At 41.6% G+C, this 19,400-nt stretch overlaps 1 protein-coding gene across 4 annotated transcripts in view; it reads right to left on the bottom strand.

Annotated features, from left to right (window-relative positions):
* mdga2a (MAM domain containing glycosylphosphatidylinositol anchor 2a) overlaps nt 1–19,400 on the bottom strand; it is a 904,971-nt gene that overhangs the window by 419,937 nt on the left and 465,634 nt on the right. The gene's annotated exons all lie outside the window — the stretch shown is intronic.

The raw sequence follows: 19,400 nt of genomic DNA, 5'->3' as shown, positions 1-19,400 counted from the left end.
ATCAGGAGATGGTAGCACATAATCTGTTCTATCATCTAGTAAGAATGGCTGAACCTTTCTACACTATGTTCTCAACACTCCTGTTCTTGGCAATTCTAATTCTAATTCAGTCTCAGAAATCTCTCAGGTCCTGATAGCTCCCTGACTGAATAACATTCTCCTTGGCATTCTTCCACAGGCAATAATTTCAAATCTTCAACTTTTGTTAATTCACCAAGAGCTGAAGAAAAACAGTTTGACTATCTCTAGGCACAAGGGTGGATAAACAAAAGTAGAGGATTTAAAATTACTGTCAGTAGAAGGAAGCCAAGGAGAATTTTCTTCAATCATAAAGTTATCAGGACCTGAGTGATTTCTCAGGGGGAATTCAAATTTGCCAAGAACAGGATTTCTGGTATTGGCAAGTGAAAAAGAAAATGTGGGCTAAGGGACAGGAACAAAATGGATTGGTAACCGGCATGAAAGGGAATCCAAAAGCCTTCCATAGACACATTAACAGGAAAATAATTGCAAGGAGAGCGAAAAGGGAAATTAGTTCATGGAGGAAATAAAAGGCTGAGGTATGAAATGAGGATTTTACATGGTGCTTGCTAAAGGAACAATGATCAAGGTGTGTCGGGGTTCTGGGATACGTTCGAACATCCAACATGAAATGCAGGAACTGAGAGCAAAGGGAAGAGCATTGTGTCAGAATACTCGCAGAGATTAAATCAGATAAAGAGATACCTAGAAGGCAATACACACAAGTCAGCAACAAAATAGATGGAAATCATCCCATCTTTCAGTTACCTAGAAATCATTCAATTGGGACAAAGTTATCAATCTTGACTAAAAATAATCATTTTTGCATTTTTCATCTGTCCATACTTAATTTATTCATAGTACTCAGTATACATTCAAAATGTCAGGTTAAAACTTCTTAATAGGAGACAATTTAGCTGATTTCATATAGTAAGCACATCTTAGTTGTACCCCAGGTGTCAATATCTTAAGTAATGTAAGAAATTAGTCTTTGATTACATTATCATATAAAAAACACATGAAATTTTGCCTGATTACAGCAATTAAAGACAACGAATAGACTCATTGATGTCACTTCCACACATAAATATGCTGGTTTGGACGTCTCACATAATCTTGCTTTGGTAATCAGTGTATCTCATTTTCCTTTAATTACATAAAGGGTAAATGTTAAGTTTTACAAGGGCACAACATGGATGGATGAGAATCGTATCATAAATGTGATAGCAACATCAGCGATTTAAGTAACCAGAAAGTAGCACGGTCACAAATGAACCCATCACTGCATATTTTAAAAAAGTCTATATTTATATTCAATCACAAACAAGAGAAAATCTGCAGACGCTGGAAATCGAAGCAACACACACACACACACAGTAGGGGAGGAACTCAGCAGGTCAGGCTGCATCAATGGGAAAAAAGTACATTTTGGGCTGAGACCCTTAGGCAGAAAATTTATATTCTGTACAGATCTTGGCCTTTTTTTAGAAAGTGTGCACAGGTACTGAGAAGGATGTGATAAACATTGAAAACAAGTTATGATGTGATGAACATTGAAGGCAGATGGAATTTAATGCAGACAAGTGTGAGGTTGCACATTGTATGCACAAACCAGGGTAGAACTTGCACTGTGAATGCTGGGGCACTGAGGAGTGCGGTATAACAAAGGGATCTCAGAATACAGAACCCTAATTCCTTGAGAGTGATGTCACAGGGAGAGTCATAACTAGATCTTTTGGCACCTTGGCCTTCATAAGTTAGCAGTATTGATACAGAAGTTCGCATGTTATGTTGAGGTTGTATCGACATTGGTGAGACCAAATATGGTTTACTTGTGCAGTTTTAGTCACAGAAAATATATCAATGAGATTAAAAGTGTACAGAGAAAATTTAAAAGGATGTTGCTGGGACTTGAGGATCTGAGTTATTGGGAAAGTTTCAATAGGTTAGGACTTTACTCCCTGGAGTGTGGGAGAATGATGGGAGATTTGATAGAGATGAACAAAATTCTGAGAGGTATATATAGATACTGTACCTACGTAGTGTATGTATAGATAAAGGTAAAAGTAAATTCATTATCGAAGTACATACATGTCACCATATACTACCCTGAGATTCATTTTCTTGTGGGCATTCACAGTAAATACAAGAAGCACAATAGAATCAATGAAAAACCGTACACAAGATGGACAACCAATGTACAAAATACAACAAGCTGTGCAAGTGCAAAAATTTAAAAAAGAAATGAAATAGTAATAATAAACAAATAAGCAAAAATACTGAATATATGAGATGAAGAGTCCTCGCACATGAATCCATAGGTTGTGAGAATGGTTCAGTTTTGGGGTGAGTGAAGTTATCTCCACTGGTTCAAGAGTCTGATGGTTGAGGGGTAATAACCATTCCTGAACCTGATTGTGCGGGTCCTGAAGCTCCTGTACCTCCTTCCTGATAGGAATGGTGAGAATATGGCCTGGATGGTGGGAGTCTTTGATGATGGATGCTATTTTCCTGTAACAGTGCTCTCTGTAGATGTGCTAAATATTGGGGAGGGCTTGACCTGTAATGGACTGGGCCATATTCATTACTTTTTGTAGGCTATTCCATTCAAGGTGATTGGTGTTTTCTCGCCAGTATACTGTTCTCTGCACAGCTATACAAGTTTGTCAAAGCTTTAGATGATATGCCAAATCTTTGCAAGCTTCTAAGAAAAATAGAGGCACTGCTTTGCTTTCTTTGAAATGGCACCTACATGATGGACCCAGGGCATATCCTCTGAAATGAGAATACCATGGAATATAAAGTTGCTGACCCTCTCAGGGTAAATGCAAGCAGGTTGTTGAAACTGATACTAAAGGTCATCAGTTAAGGGTGAAAAGTGAAATAGTTAAGGGGAACTTGAGGGAAAATTTCTTTACTCAGAGCATGGTACAAGTGTGGAATGAATTCCCAGCAAAGATGATGAATGAAGGTTTGATTGCAACATTTAAGAGAAGTTTGGATAAGTACATAGAAGGGAGTGGTTTAGGGAGCTATATTCGAAGTGCAGGTTGGTGAGATTAGGCAGAATAACAGTTCAGTAGGAACTGCTGTACATGAGCTGAAGGGCCTAATTCTGTATTGTAGTGTTTTATGACTCTAAACAAATACTTTACCAATCTTGGACTTTGCTTCTACTTAATATTGGTCGTGTGAGAAGCAAGTAGAAGATATGTTAGTGGGCACACCTCATGTCACTGTCTTAATAAATGTTTTCTATTAATCCTGTATAAATAGTATCACTGCTGTACCCTCTATACCCATGACTGTTACCATCAGGAAGGAGGTACAGAAGCCTGAAGGCACACACTCAGCGATTCAGGAACAGCTTCTTCCCCTCTGCCATCCGATTCCTAAATGGACATTGAACCCTTGGAGACTACCTCACTTCTTTTTAAGACATACATTATTTCTGTTTTTGCACGATTTTAAATTTATTCAACAACTGTATACTGCTAAAGTAGTCGGAAGAAGATTTATGTATTTATTTGAGTATTAATTAATTAATTATTTTTCCTCCTTCTATATTATTATTGCATTGAACTTCTGCTACTAAGCTAACAAATTTCATGTCACATGCTGGTGATAATAAACCTGATTCTGATTCATTGGCGTGTATGATTCAAACTTGATCTTCACTTGTATCATTGATTTCTATCATATCAGTTGTTTGTTTTCATTAGGATATGAAACACAGCCATTGCTGACAAGGTCAGTGTTAATCACCCAATCCTGATTTGTGATACTGAATTAGTTCGGTGAGTTGCTGCAGTGTATATGGTGAACATGCCCCTACAGTTCTCAAGTCAAGTCTCTTTTATTGTCATTTTGACCATAACTGCTAGTACAGTACATAGTAAAAATGAGACAATGTTTTTCAGGACCATGGTGTTACATGACACAGTACAAAAACTAGACTGAATTACATAAAAAACAACAGAGAGAAAAAAAACACACAACAACTACACTAGACTACAGACCTACCCAGGACTGCATAAAGTGCACAAAACAGTGCAGGCATTACAATAAATAATAAACAGGACAGTAGGGCAAGGTGTCAGGCCAGGCGCTGGGTATTGAGGAGTCTGATAGCTTGGGGGAAGAAACTGTTACATAATCCTGCTCAATGGTGTGATCTAGCAGTCTTCTCCAAGAACTGTAACATATGAGGCTTATGTAATATTGGATTTGCCCTCTTCACGATTTTTACTGGGTGTGCAACAGCTCTGTCTGAAACCACTCATGCTTCGCCATAGAAGAGGCAACACTGATCGACTTGTGTGGACTACAGCAAGGATACTCCACTTAACTTTCTTTAGTTAATTTGGATCAGTATCTTGCAGTACTTTGGAAGAGATTCTAAAACATAGCTTCAGAACAAAACTATGAAACATTTACAATGTGCCGAAATCTGCTTGCAGCAGCTCAGCTGGGTCCTTCCCAATGGAGGTAATGTGAGAATGACGGCCAAGAAACCGTGAGCTCTGTTGTTCAACTGGAATAGTTCACAATGGAATAATGAAGTGAACTGCTGGATTTCCAGGCAAGTGACTTTTCTGAAGTGTGGAGTCAGTAGTGTGAAAACTTCACACTATTTATTGCTAGGCTAGATAAAGCAAGAGTAGAAGAAAGTGAAGATATTATTGTATCTCGAAGATCACATAGGGAGAAGGCTGTACCACACCATAGCTGAGACTCCAGAGAAGGCAGCAAATAAGCACGTAACTTCCTACTTAGAACACATTTAAAAGAGGTCAGATTATTTTGTAGGATCCTGCAGTTTGACTACTAAATGGGACAGTGGTACCTCTGTAAGAGCAAACATTCATGGAAAACTGCAGAACTATCTGAAGCCTGGTCAGAAATGTTCTGGTTCCAAAGGTAGTCATAGCCGAAGGGTGGTAGTGGGGACGAGCTCCCACTGCTAAACAAATGCTCTTCATGGCGTGCGTCTCAAACAGCCTCTGACAACCAAGTCCAACTCCTGGCCTTCACGTGTGGCATAGTTCTTATGCCCAGCGGAGCTGTTCTCACTGACAGAAGGGGCAAAGGCGGGCCACTGGCACCTTAAAACCAATTGCTCCGAGCCGATGGGGCTCGTTAACCATGGATGGTAGCTCATCTAGGAGAGGGAAAACTCCAATTTCAAACCTTTGCTGTCTTGTGGCTATACTTGCTCATGGGAAAGGCTTTGGATGTAAACCCCAAGGAAAAATCCGGAGTCGGAGTCCCGAAGGCGGCTGACTGCTGTACCCAGCACCGGCACGGCAACTCCTGCGATGCTGCTGCCACCAAACTGTTTCGACTTTCGTCGTTGCTTTGGACCTGTCATCAGCATGGAGAGGGGGGGTCCCACTGCATGGGCAACAGATGGATCTCCATATCAACTCTGTCCTGGCTTGCGCCCTGGAAAAGCCTCTCCTGGTGACTACCAGAGGCGCAGTACCCATGGTTGACCACGCCGACGGAGGCCACTTCTTCTTCTGGTCAGAAATGTTGGACGGCAAGACAGGAATTACAGGCATCGAGCAGAAGGCAGAACAAGAATAACATGGCCTAAGTTGCTTAATTATTGCATGTACTGTGGACATCCTCACAGGCAGCGCCTTGTGCATGAGGAAAATCTACATGATGTGGACTGGGTAATTATTTCTTCACCATGGTGAGAATATCAATAGAGGAAGAAGTGAACAAGATGACCTGTGTAGAGATGGAAGCAGGGCCAGATTCAAAGTATCTGTTGATCAAAATGCTTTTGATGCCAAACAAAATCAATTCAGTGGAAGACAAATCAATGGCAATGTGTGCAAGGGCCATCAGTAACTTCTCATCTCATCCGCACTGAAAACAAGGTAGAAAAGCTTCCTGAAGCAAGCCGTCAGTCTCAAAGTAATATCCAACAAGACCATGTGGAACTACTGTAAGTTGGGAGAATACTCCCTGAGATCTGTACATCCGAAGAATGAAGAGGACTATGATTTGGATTTCATTGTGGCCGATTAGAAAGAAGTCAAAACTTTCATTTGGAAGTGGTAGAACACATAAGACTGATATAGAACATGACAAGATCCTGAAGATTGCTTTAATGTAAGTTTTCATATGAAGGTATCTTTCACGGAACAGGAAAATAAAATCCAAATACCATCCTTTCCTATGAGAAGTAGCAATAAATTTATGCACATCAACAGAGGCTTTCAAGGAGAAACTTAACGTCAAGGAGGATAGAATAACTAAGGCACAGATCGTCATTACACTTATTCATTTATTTATTTATTGAGATGCAGCATGAATAGACCCTCCAGACCTTCGAGATGCGCTGGACAGCAAACACCTATTTAGTCCGAATCTAATCATGGGACAATGTACCCATGTACCCTAACGTAATGTAACCTAGCAACCACTATATCTCTGGGCTGTGGAGGAAACCAGAGCACGTGGAGGAAATCCACACAGATACAGGGATAATATCTAAACTCCTTACAGACAGCGGTGGGATGTGATGTCTACCCATTGAATGTCCACTTGGTGAGTGTAGAGAAACCAAGTGGCAAGCTGAAAATATTCCTAGATCCAAGAGATCTGAATGAAGAGTCTTCGCTATCTTATAAAGATGCAGGAAATGCAAAGATTTAAGGATGCTGGATGCAAAATTGTAGAGCTTGATGAGGGGAGTTCTACTGAGCTCAAGATGTCAGCTAGAGCAGAACATGACGGATGACATATTGGCCTTTGGGGAAGGAGAACAGCAGAAGGTGAGTGCTGATGAACAGATATAGGAGAAGCAACCGAAGCTGATAAAGTAAAAGTTAGTTTAGCCAGCTTCAGCAAAGATCAAGCTTATTGTAACATCCACCAGAGTTGGAGGGAGTGCAAGGAGGCTGGTCAGTGAGTGGTCAAGTCTGGAGTTCAGGGTTCCGTAACCAGCGAGTATGGAGTTTGAGGCCTGGAATCAGCGAGTTCTGGGGTCGAGACAAAAGATTGAAGCCAGAAGGTCAAAGACCGAAGTCGGCGAGTCCAGACGTCCAGGTCCAATGGCCAAAGCTTTGCATCTGCATGCTCACGAGTCCACTGGGCAAATTCAGAGGTGCAATATCTGCGAGTTCCACTGAAAGACCAGAGGTGACCTGTCCTTGGGTTGGAGGAATGTCTGTTTATTAACTTATTTCTTGAGATACGGTGCAGAATAGACCCTTCTGGCCCTTCAAGCCTCACCGCCCAGCAGTCCCCCAATTTAACCCTAACCTAATCACAGGACAATTTACAATGACCAATTAACCTACCAACCGGTACATCTTTGGACTGTGGGAGAAAACCAGTGCACCCGCAGGAAACCCACATGGGCATGGGGAGAATGTGCAAACTCCTTATAGGCAACAGCGGGAATTGACCCCGTGTTGCCTATAGTGCAAAGCGTTGTGTTAACCACTATGCTACCGTGATATCCTGAATGTGTGAGTGCATGAGAGGGAGGGACGATAGAGGCTTATTTTGCGAATGACATTTTTTTTTGCTTTTGATCTGTTCTTTGCGTTGTCTGCTGAACATTGTGCACATGCTATCACGAAGAAATCTGCAGATGCTGGAAATTCAAGCAACACACACAAAATGCTGGTGGAACGCAGCAGGCCAGGCAGCATCTATAGGGAGGAGTGCTGTCGACATTTCGGGGAGACACCCTTTGCCAGGACTAACTGAAAGAAAAGATAGTAAGAGATTTGAAAGTAGGAGGGGAAGGGGGAAATCTGAAATGATAGGAGAAGACAGGAGGGGGGTGGGGTGAAGAGCTGGAAAAGTGATTGGCATAGGTGATTTCCAGCTCTTAGCTTCATCCCACCCCCTCCTGTCTTCTCCTATCATTTTGGATTTCCTCCTCCCCCCACTACTTTCAAATCTCTTACTATTTTTCCTTTCAGTTAGTCCTGGCGAAGGGTCTCGGCCCAAAACATCGACAGTGCTTCTTCTTATAGATGCTGCCTGGCCTGCTGCATTCTACCAGCATTTTTGGTGTGGTACGCATGCTATATTGGTGCTGGAAAAGTTACGATGTCCCACCACATCCTTCGGTTTTGTTGGCTGTTAAGATTATAAATTACAATAAGAAAATAAATACATAGTGCAAAAAGAGAGCAAAAAAAATAAGGTAGTTTCCATGGGTTCATTGTCCATTCAGAAATCTGATGGCAGAGGTGAAGCAGCTGTTCCTGAAACATTGAGTATGTGTCTTCAGGTGCCAGTACCTCCGCCTTTCTGGTAGCAATGAGAAGAGGGCATTTCCTGGGTGATGGGGGTCTTCAGGTCCTGCATTTTAATTTCTTACCTAACTCTCTGTACTCAATCTTTAGGACTTCATCACTCCTGCTCTCCCATTCAATAAGATCATGGCTGATCTGGCCATGGACTCATCTTCACCTACCTGCCTTTTCCCCATAACCCTTAATTCCCCTACTATGCAAAAATCTATCCAACCTTGTCTTAAATATATTTACTGAGGTAGCCTCCACTGCTTTATTGGGCAAAGAATTCCATAGATTCACCACTCCCTTGAAAAAGCAGTTCCTCCTCATCTCCATCCTAAAACTGCTCCTCCAAATCTTGAGGCTATGTCCCCTAGTTCTAGTCTCACCTACCAGTGGGAACAACTTTCCTGCCTTTATCTTATCTAGCCTTCTCATAATTTTGTATGTTTCTATAAAATCTCTCATTCTTCTGAAATCCAGTGAGTACAGACCATAGTCTAACCACCTCATCTCTGGAATCAACCCAGTGAACCACCTCTGCAACACCTCTAAAGCCAGTATATCCTTCTTCAAGTAAGGAGATCAGAACTGCACGCAGTACTCCAGGTGTGGCCTCGCCAGTACCCTGCACAGTTGCAGCGTAACCTCCCTGTTATTAAATTCAATCCCTCTAGCAGTGAAGGCCAATGTTCTATTTGCCTTCTCGACAGCCTGCTGCAGCTGCAAGCCAGTCCTTTGTGATTCATGCACAAGCACTTCCAAGTCCCTCTGCACAGCAGCGTGTTGAAATTTTTTGCTATTTAAATAATAATCTGCTCTTTCATTTTTCCTTCCAAAGTGGTTGGCCTCTGGCTGCTTGCTCAGCCCATCCTCAAATTTTCTGCAGCTGCTCTGAGGCATTCTTGACCCTAGTACCTGAGAGAGGCAACACCCCACTCTGGCATCTCTTTTTCCATCACCCCTCACCATCTAGTCTCCTATCGTTATTGCCCTATCTTATGTACACTTTCCCTCTGACTGTCAAAGCAAATTACAGTGCCAAAGACCGGACTACTGCTGCTAGCCCCAGAAAGACCATCGCACTCAATGAGGTATATCTATTTGTGAGGGGAATGGCCAAGAAATCCCTGTACTGACTGCCTTCTCTGCTTCCTTCTCTTGACAGTCAGCCATCAATATGAAGTTGGTCCCTTGGATGTGATCACCCCTCAGTAAGTCTGTGGTTTTCAGATGATACTGTGTAACTCCAGATCCAGCCCCACTTCCTTGATCTGGCTAGTCAGGAGCCGAACCTGAGCGAACCTCCTATAGATGTAGACATTGAGGAGATCGTCAGGTTCCTTGTCTTTCCATATCCTCCAGAATGTGGGAATCTGTACAGAGCTTTGTTTGCTGAATACAATGGCGTACAATGCTAGTTTTCAAATGCCTTTTTGCATTCATTGCTGTCTTATAAATAAACAGCAAGTTTATCAAGCCGTTACTTCTTTTGTGCCCCCCGCCCCCATTCCAGTTCTCAGATTGAGTCAGAGATACAAGAGATTCCACAGATGATGGAAATCCGGTTTAATAAATTCAAAATGCCGGAGGAAATCAGCAGGTCAGACAATTTGGGCTGAGACCCTTCATCAGGACAGTTCGCTTTAGAAGCGTTCTTTGCCAAGTAGAGGCCTCTAAGCTCTTCAGTGACATGTGCAGTCAATGCACAGATCTACCCTGACCATCTGCCCAATCACTCTTCTGCCTTTCACATTGAATAACATTCCCCAAAGTCATCTCTGCTTCTCTATGGTCTTATTTTCATCCTCTTCACCACCCCAAATAAATAAAAAAATCCTCCTCTTAGAAGCTAAACAGCCATTAAGATAATGCTCCTATTGTGTGGAGACTGCGTAACATTCCACTAATCTTGCACTTGCGTTCTTTACATGCTGCGTGAACTCACTCGATCAACCCATTGGAATTTATCTCTACTTAAGCAGAAGGTAGCTGCTTCAATGGGGCATGATTCCCCTTGTCTGCATTTTGACTGTTTTCTACACTAGCAAAGCTGCCTATTTCGAAGGTGAAGATGTGTTTGAAGTGGCTAAACTATTAAGTGCAATAGATGAAAAACATTTACTGTACTGTACTCTCATTTACTGCAAAAATAAGGCCACTCTCAGGTTGGAAGAGCAACACTTCATATTCCCTTTGAGTAGCCTCTAACCTGACAGCATGACCATTGAATTCCAGTCAGATGTCCCATCCTGTATCTCTCCTTTTCCATTCCCCATTCTAGCTCCCCTCTTAACTCTTCTTTTCTCCTCGCTTGCCTGTCACCACCACCCCACGTCCCCAGTGCCCCTGCTCCTTTCCCTTCTCCCATGGTCCGCTGTCCGCTTCCATCAGATTCCTTCTCCATCAACCCTTCAGATTTTCCACTTATCACCTCCAAGCTTCTCATCTAGTCCTCCATCGTCCACCCACCTACCATCCCCTCACTTGACTTCACCTATCACCTTCCAGCTTGTACTCGTTACCCTTCCCCAATCTTCTTATTCCGGTGTTTTCCCTTTCCTTCCCTGTCTCAGCCCAAAATGCCAACTCTTCATTCTTCCCTACAGATACTGCCAAATTCCTCCAGCATTTTGTGTGTGTCGCTCCGCATTTTCAGCATCTGCAGACTCTCGTTTGTGTTATTTCACTGTCTCTCATTGATGTGATGGCATTCACATACTGAGGCTTTCTGGAGGCTAAACTCTGTAGTTTATGGAGGCTTAATCCCAGTTCAGAGCAAGTATGAAATAAATAAGACCATAAGATATAGGAGCAGAAATAGGTCATTTGGCCCATTGAGGCTGCAGGTCAATTTCCCTCTCAACCCCAATCTCCTGCCTTCTCTCTATATCCCTTCATGCCCTGACCAATCAAGAACCTTGGCTTTAAATATACCCAATGACTTGGCTTTCACAGCCACCTGTGGCAACGAATTCCACAGGGTCAACATTCTGGCAAAAGAAATGCTTCTTTATTTCTCTTCTATTGCAGAATTATCTGTTCTTAGATTCCCCCACCATAGGAAACATCCTCTCCACATCCACTCTCTCTCGAGGCTTTTCAACATTCGATAGGTTTCAGTGAGATTCCCCACCCCCCCCCATTCTTTTAAATTCCAGTGAGTACAGGCCCAAAGCCAACAAGCACTCCTCATATGACAAGCCTTTCAATCCCAGAAATGTTTTCCTGAACCTCATTTGAACCCTCTCCAATGAGGGTGTGCTTTCTTAGATAGGGGGCCCATTTTTGACATCTCTCCCCATTTAGAAGCCAGACTGCATTTTTATTTTTTCTACCAAAGTGCATGACTGCATACTTCCTGACGCTGTATTCCATCTGCTATGCTTTGCCCATTCCCCATATCTCTCTAAGTCTTTCTGTAGCCTCTCTACTTCTGTAAAACTCCCCAACCCTCTACCTACCTGCAAACTTGGCCACAAAGCCATCAATTCTGTCATTCAAATATTCTCTCTTTGCATTGGATTTTAAAGTCTAAAGGAAATATTAGTAAACACTTGATTTTATTTTCTTTTTTTAAGGTGTGACATTTATTATTAGGTTTTCTATGACTTTAGGCCTTGTAGGAAATACCTTTTGTCAGCAGATGCAAATATTCTGCTCTTGGTCGTCACATTTCACATCTGAAGATCCACCTTGGTTCATCTCTTACATGGGAGAGTCGTCTGAAGACAGGTTAAGTTACATGTTATTCCACTTTCAATCTCAACTGAATTATTTGCCAAGGACACTGCTGTTTCAAGTCTGGTAATCTCCTGGACCATTAGCCAAGAGACCGAAATATGCTTCTCCTTGCTGAATGTCTGAAACACTGTAATCCCTTGTAACGTTGCTGAACGCTTGGCCACATGCAGTCTTTGCAAGCATGAGAGAGATACACACTGCTTTCCCATATGGAACCAGCTCAAGGTTGTATAACTACAAACGTTTTTACATTCCTCTAGATATTTCTATTGAGCTAAAGGGAATTGGTCATCAAATGATAGCAGTCTCTGCAGCTTCTTCCTCTCCACCATTACGTTTCTGAACAGTCCATGTGCACTATCCTCCTTTGCACAACTTTTTAAAAATTATAACTTATAGCAATTTTTCATGTCTTGCTGCTGGAAAAACATCAAATTTCACAACTTACGTTGGTGATAATAAACTTGAATCTGCTTGTGCATATCAATTGCTCTTGAATGGAATTGTATATCCTAGTGGGGAAATTTCCTTTTGCCCCCAGGGAGGGTTGAATCTCGATTGGCAGGGTTGGGACTGATGCACCATCAATAACTCTCTGAGACGTGAAGCGAGATATCAGCTTTTATTGACTGGAAGAAAGAACAAGCAGCAATTGACCACCATGCTACATCCTGGAGATTGAGAGGCAGGGCTCAGGCCCCAATCACCTTTATACCGGGGTCTGTGGGAGGAGCCACAGGAGCAGTCAGCGGGGGGGGGGGGGGGGGGCATGCCCAGACAGGTATATGTAGTTCACCACAGGGACTTTAGAGAGAAAAGTCAGTAAGAATATAGGGGTACATGCAGCAAGCAAAGAGCGTAAGCCTATCAATCAGGATAGTCACGTGTACATTAAAAGGTCATATGGGACCACATATTTGGCAATATTTCAGATAGGACCACTGCTTTAAATTGCATCTATTTCAATGCACAGATAAGGTGGATAAACTGAAGCTGTAAATTGCCTCTGGGGTCAAGGATATTGTGGCCATAATAAAAACATGGTTGAGAAAAGGGCAGAACTAATAGTTCAGTATTCTGGGATATTGATGCTTTAGGTGAGACAGAAGAACAGGCAAGAGTGGAGAGGGCATTGCCTTTTTGATAATGGAGGACGTAACAGCAGTGCTTAGAGAAGATATTATTCAGTGATCATCCAACAAGGACATTTGGATGAAACTTAGAAATAGATCCTCTATTTCCTCTGTAAGGCCTCCCTCCATAATCAGTAGGAACTTGAGAAGTAGATATGTCAAGAAATTGCACGTAATTTTGAGAATTGTAGGTTTGTAACTGAAAGAATTCAAAATACATTTATTATCAAAGTATGCAGTATACAACCCTGAGATTCCTCTTCTGTACAGACAGCCATGAAACAAAGAAAACCATGGAACCCATTCAAAGAAAAAAAGATCAACACCCCCTCCCCACATGCAAAGAAACAAGTCATGCAAATGGCAACAAGAACATCCACCCTCTTGCACCAAACACAATCAAGTCAGGGTAGGGCTTATACATTGAACAACAGGGCACTGAGGAGTGGTGTGGAACAGAGGGTTCTGGGAATACAAGCGCACAGTTTGCAGAATGCAACCATGCAAGGAGACAGGATGGTGAAGAAGGCATTTAGCATGTTGGCCTGCATCAAATTTAGGAGAAGGCACATTATTTAGCAGTTATTGAGTTGTATTTGGAGTATTGTGTACATTATGGGAAAGACATTGTCACGCTGGAGGAGCTACCAAAGATATTTACAAGGATGCTGCTTGGACTAGAAAGCCTGAGCTATAGGGAGAGATTGGCACTGGCTTTTTATTCCGCGGAGTGCAGAAGAATAAGCAGTGACCACACAGAAATGTATAAAATCATGAGGGTATGGATAAGGGGGATGGTCATAGATTTTTTTCCAAAGCTGTAAAGTCCAAAATTGGAGGGCACAAATACAATATTAAAGGGGAGAGCTTTATGAAGTAAGTTCTTTACACAGAAAGTAGTGAATACCTGGAATGAGCTTAGAGGGGAAGTGGTTGAGGCAAGTACAAATGCAATATTTCAGAGGCATTTGGATAGGTACATGGAAGGGAGGGGGCTTGGAGGGTTATAGGCCAAATTTGGGCAAACAGATCTATCAGGGAGGATGCTGTGATTCGCATGAACCAGTTGGGCTGAAGGACCTGGCTCCATGCATAACTTTCTGACTTTGCAGGTTTGACATTACAACCCTTTTTCTTGGTAAAATGGCTTCACCAAGTCAAGGGTCATTCACCAGATTATCCTTGGCCCTGCTCTCTTCTTGCCCTCATAGTATTTATACAGTTGCTCCTGTTAAGTTCCTGTTTGTTCTGTTGCATATATATCTTCCTAATGTATGGGCATACATTGTTAAGCATATATGCACCATCTGTGTAGTATGTTATTTTCGTAAATGTTTCCAATCACCTCTACATTTTATCTTCTAGCCAGAATAATTCCTCTATCATGAATATTCCACAGCGTGGAATAGTGTTCCAATTTCTTTTGATATGTGGATGCTGCGGTTGGAGGCTATCTCAATTTGTGAGGCATTGTTAATGGGAACATGCTCAGGCTCTGGATAAGCCTACACACAAACAAAAAGATTTGTGGTTTAATCAATGGTTTAAATTAGTGTTTTGCTTTTAAATGCAATGATAACGATTCATTCTCACAGGATTAACAGACAAAATTACTTTGTAGTAAAATAAAATTTGGTATGGTTAGGTAAGAGGCAAGCCATTTGGGAGTTTTCCAATATTCACTGCTCACATTACATTAGGATTCAAATTTACATATTTCCAACATTAAGTAGGCAGCTCCATCACTCCTTGTTACATATACCTCTCATTTAAGATAGTAACATAAATTGGAAAAAAGCACCTCAAATAGGCAGACACTTTGGCGTTATTTCAGTTCCTTTTTTGAACTGTAGGCCAAATCAAAGGTGGCCATGGATCAGTATACATGAGGGAGAATGAACATCTGGCTGAGTGGTGCCATAAAAACAATCGCTTACTCAATGTCAGCAGACCAAGGAGCTGATTATTGACTCCAGGAGAAGGAAACCAGAGATCCATTAGTCAATCCTCATGAGAGGATCAGAGTGCAGAGAGTCAGCAACTTTAAATTCCTCAGTGTTATTATTTCTGAGGACTTGTCCTGTGCCCAGCACTTAAGTGCAATTACAAAGAAAGCACAACAGCTTCTCTACATCCTAAGGAATTCGTGAAGATTCGGCATGACGTCTAAACCTTGACAAGCTTCTATAGATGTGTGGTGGAGAGTACATTGCATGACAACCTGGTATGGACACACGAGTGGCCTTGAACGGAAAACCCGACACAAAGTAGCAGATATGGCCCAGTTAATCATTGATAAAGACCTTTCCACAGAGCATTATCACAGGAAAGCAGAGTCTATCATCAGTGACCCCCATCACCCAGGTCACCCTCTCTTCTCACTGATCCCAGATTCATGCTCTCATCAGGAAGAAGATACAGGAACCTCAGGACTCACACTACCAGGTTCAGCAACAGTGACTTCCCCTGAACAATCAGGCTCTTGAACCAAAGGGGCTAACTTCACTCGACTTCACTTGCCCCATCATTGAAATGCTCCCACAACCCATGGGCTCTTTATCTCGTGTTCTCAATATTTATTGCTAATTCCTTTATTATTATTTCTTTCTTTATGTTGTTGCACAGTTTGTTGTTTTTTGCACCCTGGTTGAACGCCCAAGTTGGTTCAATCTTTCGTTGATTCTATTATGAATATTATTCCATTATGGATTTGAGTATGCCTGGAAGAAAATGAATCTCAGGGTTGTACATGGTGACATATATGTACTTCAATAATAAATTTCCTTTTTGAACTTAACATTGCAGACTGAGATACAGGGTCGTGTATCAGGCAGTACTTTGCTTTGAGATACAGGGTGGAGTCAGCTCCTCGGGCTCGTTGAGCCACTTTACCCAGCAATTCCCTGATTTGCCCCTAGCATAATCATGGGACAATTTACAATGACCAATTAATTTGTCAACTGGTATGTCTTTGGACTTTGGGAGGGAATTGCAGCACCTTGAGGAAAACCACACCGTCACATGGAGAACATACAGATCTCTTCACAGGCAACGTTGGGAATTCAACTCATCACCTGCACTATGAAGTCTTGTGCTGACCACTACGCTACTGTGCCGTCCCAGCTGGACCAGCTGTTACTAATCAATGCTTTCTTTATAACTTAGGTTTGGAGACCTGCTCAGTTAAAAAAAAACTTAAATTAGGTAACTGCACTTAATTTACAATTTTTAATATAGCATTTAAGGCCATAAGACATAGGAGCAGAATTAGTCCATTCAGCCCATCGAGTCTGCTCTACCAATCCATCATGGCTGATCCTGGATCCCACTCAATCCCATACAGCTGTCTTCTCACCATATCCTTTGTTGCCCTGGCCGATCAGGAGAAGATCAACTTCCACCTTAAATATACCCACGGACTTGGCCTCCACTGAAGTCTGTGGCAGTGCTTTCCACAGATTCACCACTGTCTGGCTAAAAAAATTCCTCCTTACTTCTTTTCTAAATGTTGAGGCTGCGCCCTCTAGTTCTGGATATCCCCACCACAGGAAACATCCTCTCCAGATCCACCCTGTTCGGTAGGTTTCAATGAGATACCCCCACCCTTCGCATTCTTCTAAATTCCAGTGAGTACAGACGCAAAGATACCAAATGTGCCTTATACGTTAACCCCTTCACTCCCAGGATTATCCTCGTGAACCTCTCCGGACTCTGTCCAATGACAACACATCCTTTCTGAGATATAGAGCCAAAAACTGTTGATGCTACTCCAAGTTCTGCCTGACTGGTGCCTTATAAAGCCCAGCATTATCTCCTTGCTTTTATATTCTACTCCCCTTGAAATAAATGCCAACACTTCATTTGCCTTCTTTACCACAGACTTAACCTCTAAATTAACTTTCTGGGAGTCTTGCGCGAGGACTCCCAATTCCCTCTGCACCTCTGATGTTTGAACCTTCTCACCATTTAAATAATAGTCCGCACTATGTTCCTTTTATTAAAATGTGTTGTTGTATATTTCCCAACGCTGTATTTCATCTCCCACTTTTTTGCTAGTTCTTCCAATTTGTCCAAGTCCTACTGTAATCATATTGCTTCCTCAACACTACCTACCCCTCTACCTCTCTTCATATCATCTGCAAACTTCGCCACAAAGCCATCAATTCCATTATCTAAATCATTGACAAGCAACGTGAAAGGCAGCAGTCCCCATACTGATCCCTGAGGAATAGCAGTAGTCACCGGCAGCCAACCAGAAAAGGCCCACTTTAATACTAAAAGCCCAAATAGAACATTAACCATGATTCTGTGCTTTGGAAGTCAGAGGACACCTCACGTTAGATATCATGTTCCTGCTCCAGTGACAGAGAATATCACAATGGACCTACAAAATGGCATTGATTCCTCACTGATGGGACATTTCTTATTGCATAGAATTATGAAAAACCTGCAGCACTCAAATTGGGCAGCAGAAATGAGGAAACACTGCTTCAGGCAAAGGATTGCAAAGTGTGAAGCTTCCTCCTGTAAGAAGCAGCAGGTTAATAATGTTTCAATTGAAATTTTCAATCAATAATTTTAAATCTGGCATTCTATGGTATGCCTCTATTGTTGTCTCACACCATCTCTCCAACAACCCTCCTTCTCATCCTCTTTCCCCCCCCATCCGTCAATTAAGGATCAAGATGTTCGTTAAGTGCAATCATCTAAGACAAACTAACTTGTTTTTACATAGATAAGTCATTGCAGTGGGCTAGAACTGTCACCTCAAAAGGCTGGAGTTTTATCAACTGAGATATTGCTGACACTAAAAGATGCAACCAAATGCTATTATCAATGTTATGAAATTTCTCTAAAATGTTTGTAATTTCTTTCTGTGTTGATGGCTAATTAATACTTGTGCCATTGTGTTTTAGACCTATACACAAGCAGAAAGATTTGTGTAATGTTATTTCCCTGTTTGACAAGTACAGTGATGAAGCTGAAGTGCTGTAGGTAGATCACGAAAACGTCTAGATTCTCCATGTAGTTCTTGAGCTCTGCAGCCTATCTGTGACAACATCAGTACAGAAATATGTTGTGTTAAATGATACTGTTGAACCATGCAAGAGGAGTGAAAACTCAGTAAATTTCAAACATAGAAAAGTTTTCTTGTTTTTGATTTGACAAGGTATCCTTTCACAATCTGCTTGGCAATGAGTTTGTGCCAGAAAAATGCAGCGACACCTCACACATTTAAAAGAGCCAGCAGTACTTATTTATACAAGTGCATCCTTCATCCTAATTGATGACGTTGCTGCAGTGATGTATCGTATGTGAATTTAAGAATTCCCTGGGAAGATCTGCTGAATAAGTATGGCACTGAAGGTTGTTCATGTCATTTTTGATCTATATGTGACCTTACTTGCGTACAAGCTCCTGTAACATGATCCTCCCCTGGAATTTTATCCCCTGTAATTTACCAATTAATATGAGAAAGGCTGCCATAAACTCTTTGAAGAGTGCACTTTATAAACAGCATAATAACTTTACAAGAGGCACTTAGTGACTTTGCTTTTACTAAAACTGAGCTCTCTATTAACATACTGTGTCTTGTATCCACCATCAATCACACCTACCCAAGGCCACATATTGCAACAATCTGATTTTCTTGCTGAATTCACAGCGAGATGTTGATTCATTTCTGGCACCGGACAAACTTGAAGTCCCACATTGGTTCCTCTCCAGCAAATCACTTCAGAATTAGCATGACCATTTAACAAAATTTCCTTCATGCTAGGAGGGGGAACTCAAGCAGTGCTTCACCCACAACATATTTTTCAAAAATCTCGTTTTGGAGTCATGTAGTCGACATGCAAGGTCATTATTTGCTGAACATGAAGTATTGCAGCAACCTCTAAATTTACTCAAACCTTGTTCTTCTTAGCCAACATTTCCACATCAATAAAAATATATTAGTTACATTGTTAGTAGCCTTAATTCTAAGCAACTTTTCAGTATCAATCACTTTCTTTACACTATTCCACTGCAAAGTATCCCTGACCAAATGACAGTTCAGCACAGTTCAACACATTTCCTCATCAGTCTACTTACTTAAGAAATATAATTTTAAAAATCACATTTCAGATTTTTTTTAAAATGACCAATGCATGATATGTTATGTTCATCAAGCATTTTCAATATTTGGAATGCAAAGATACAATATTAATGTTAAAGCATGAACTATTTC

The sequence above is a fragment of the Hemitrygon akajei genome, chromosome 3, assembly GCF_048418815.1.
Source record: "Hemitrygon akajei chromosome 3, sHemAka1.3, whole genome shotgun sequence".
NCBI classification, from domain to species: domain Eukaryota; kingdom Metazoa; phylum Chordata; class Chondrichthyes; order Myliobatiformes; family Dasyatidae; genus Hemitrygon; species Hemitrygon akajei.
The sequence above is the reverse complement of the archived record's forward strand: the minus strand, read 5'-3'. Positions and strand labels throughout refer to the sequence as shown.